This window comes from Ictalurus punctatus, chromosome 29 (genome assembly GCF_001660625.3).
Source record: "Ictalurus punctatus breed USDA103 chromosome 29, Coco_2.0, whole genome shotgun sequence".
Classification (NCBI taxonomy): Eukaryota; Metazoa; Chordata; class Actinopteri; order Siluriformes; family Ictaluridae; genus Ictalurus; species Ictalurus punctatus.
In genome coordinates, this window is record NC_030444.2 from 4,484,641 (window position 1) to 4,488,054 (window position 3,414).

The window sequence follows — 3,414 nt, forward strand, 5'->3', positions numbered from 1 at the left end:
TTATGGGTCACAATGACTTCCACTGTTTAAATACACACAAAAACAGCAAAGAACAGCTTAAAAGAGTAAACCTTTATTATGGCTTCATATACAGGTTTGATACCTGTACTGGCCAAGTACAATTCTCCACCACTACATGTTGTCTGCCTGTAAATGATTTCTCAGAACAAGCCAGAGGAAACAACTGGCTGTTGTACAGGATAGTAAGAAGATTTCCTTGACTGAAAGTCACCACAACTCCCTCACAAGCTGCCATTGTAGTTGTAACTACCTGAAGCTCCATTTTCAAATTGTGCCACAGATTCTCAATTGGATTGAGGTCTGGGCATTTATTGGGACATTCTAAAACATTCAAACTGGCTTTGTCAGTATGCTTCTTCTCCATTTTCCCCCTAAACTCTGACCAGTTTCCCAGTCTCTGCTGATGAAAAGCATCCTCACAACATGATACCACCACCACCATGCTTCATTATGTGAATGGTGTACTCAGGATGAAGATCAGTGATGGTTTCCACCAAATGTAATGCTTTGTACTAAGCACAAAAGACTAAGCGTCTTTGGTTTCATTCAACCTGAGAACCTTTTTCCACGTTTGGTGAGTCTCCAGCATCCCTTTTTCCAAACTCCTAATGGGATTTCATATGGCTCACCAATCTCTCTCATAAAGCCAAGCTTTGTGGAGTGTCCAGGTTATGGCTGTCCTGAGAAGTAGCGTTTTCCACTGTGTGCTGTTTGCCTGTGAAGGATACCTTACAACAATGAATGATTTGAATGAATCTCCACAACTGAGCTTTGTTCTCAAAGAGCAAAAAGTTACTGCAGACTTACACAGAATTATAATAAGAAGGATAAGAAGGAGACACTAAGAATCTGCTCTCTCCATCCCCTTTCCTTGGCTTTTCTAAATGGATACTCAAGCACAACATCTTAATGAGAAATTACTAAATTAAGAGTAGAATACATCAAAGGACTTTGCTCTTTGTTTTTGATGGGTATCTGTTTTTGGTGGGGGTTTTTTCTGTTAATGATGGCATTACTAGCCACTAACCTGTCCATTCAGTTTTGAATATACACCTGTATATAATCAGATTACCTGGAACCATGACTTTCTGTAAATAAAGCTCATTTGTACAACTCATCAGCAGTTCACCCAGACGTTTTTGATAGCTCCTTGGTCTCCATGATGCTGTTTGTTTAGGTATGTTGTCTAACATACTCTGGAGATTTCCAGGAAAAATGTGTATTTATACTGAGTTCATGTGACTCTTGCACACAAATGGACGAATTATATGAATTCTGAATCCAGCACTAACTAGCCTATACTGTGTGTACCATATTTTGCTGAATGTATTACATACACATGTTGTTTAGGGTTATTCTAAAGTTACTTTCATGGGATTTTGGGAAATTAGAGTGTTTCTGCAATGCTCGTTTCCTGTATGGAGTTAGAGCATGATGCTAATAATGCCAAGGTCACAGGTTTGAACCATGAATGGACCAAGTAGAATTTTCCATCATGAGAGTTATTTGCCTGTAATTTATAACTTACGACAAGCCAATGGAAACAACTGCCTGTTGCACAGGACATTAAGAAGTAATAAATAATAACATAATGCCACCACCATGCTTCACCATGCAACACATGTTGTTTAAGGTTATTCTAAGGCTACTTTTATGGGTGATACTATTACCGAACTCTTAAAGTAGCTCCTTGGTCTCCATAATGCTGTTTGTTTAGCTATGTCGTCTCAGAAACTCTGGAGCCTTCCAAGAACAGGTGTTTTTATACTGAAGTCATGTGACAATTTACTTACACACGGGTAACGTGTCACACAAGTGCATCACAAAAAAATACTGCGAAATCCTGTTTGTACTGACTACTTATGTGAATTCTGATGACAATTTGTTGCACCATAACTAACTAGCTCATATGTACAAATTTTTTGCTGACTGCATTACATTCACATGTTGTTTAAGGTTATTCTGAGATTACTTTGATGGGATTTTGATGAATTAGAGTGTTTCTGCAATGCTCGGTTCCTGTATGGAGATCTACAAGATTAAAAAAAAAATCTTATATGTAAAAATCAAGTCTAAGTGTACTTGACATGGTTCTGGCCAGGGACATTTTCCATGTATACATCTTAGCCGGTTAGCTCAGTTGGTTAGAACGTTGTGCTGTTAACGCCAAAGTATAAAAACACCTGATCCTGGAAGGCAAACTCTGGAGAGTTTGTTAGACAACATAGCTAAGCAAACAGCATTATGGAGACCAAGGAGCTACTTTAAAACTTCGGTAATAATATCATTCAGGGTTTTGTATTGGACAACCTGTCAGATGTAAATCCATGACTAACAATTCAAAATATATGGCACAACACCAACTTTGCCTAGACGAGACCGTCCACCAAATTCAGGGTAAGGAGAACCAGGTAAGGAGGACAGTAGTCAGGGCATACAAGCGTTAAAGTATAACTCTCAAGCAGCTTAATAATCATACAAAACAAAATACATCTAAACAAATACAAAACAAAGTAAACCAAAAAACAAAAACAAAAAAAAAACACAAGTCCTCTGTCCCCTTTAAAAAGAGAAAATAAATGAATCAACAATTTTGCCACTCTTTTTTATTCCCTTCGTCACAGTTAAATCAGATGCACTTATGACAAAGAACTGCACAGATGCAGATATCACAGCTGTGGATTTGAGGGGAGTTGACTGCCTGAAGTCAAAATTGTCGTATTTAAGTTAATGTTCTCGTTGTTCAACATTTAATTAATTAATTGCTATTAAACACACTTGGACGGATTTGAAGAGATAGTTTTATTCTCAATTCTTATTGTTTTGTTTATGGGGCATCAGAAATTCAGGGGAAAATGGTATACCGTCTTCTAACAGTAAAATCAGTGATGTTTTCTAACATGACAATTCTAACATGACAAGAAGCCAACTACAACATGGCAAGCACAACATCACACACGACACTGTTGTTAAACTTATTATTAAATTCATAAAGACTGATAGTGTTGCAGACCAACAGAGAAGTGGACGTCCACGAACACCCACTGACGAAGGCATAACCGACCTGGTGTTGGTGTTACGGGCCTCAAGCATGAATAACCTGTGAACAGATATTGTGTCCTGTTTTGTTCAGGAAAATCAGACACAGGAGATGGTACTTTTGATTGCTCAGCAGGCTGTTCTCTGTCTTTATTAAACAAAATATATCTTCTTTTTTTTTTTTTTCATTTAAACCACTTCGACAATAATATTCCTTGTAACAAATTACACATTTAGCATCACATTACAGCATGGAGGTTAATATAACAAACAGCTGGAATAACATATTTTACAAATTATATAAATGTACAAATTTGATGTTAAGTTCAATAGAAATACTTCACCTATCCCAGA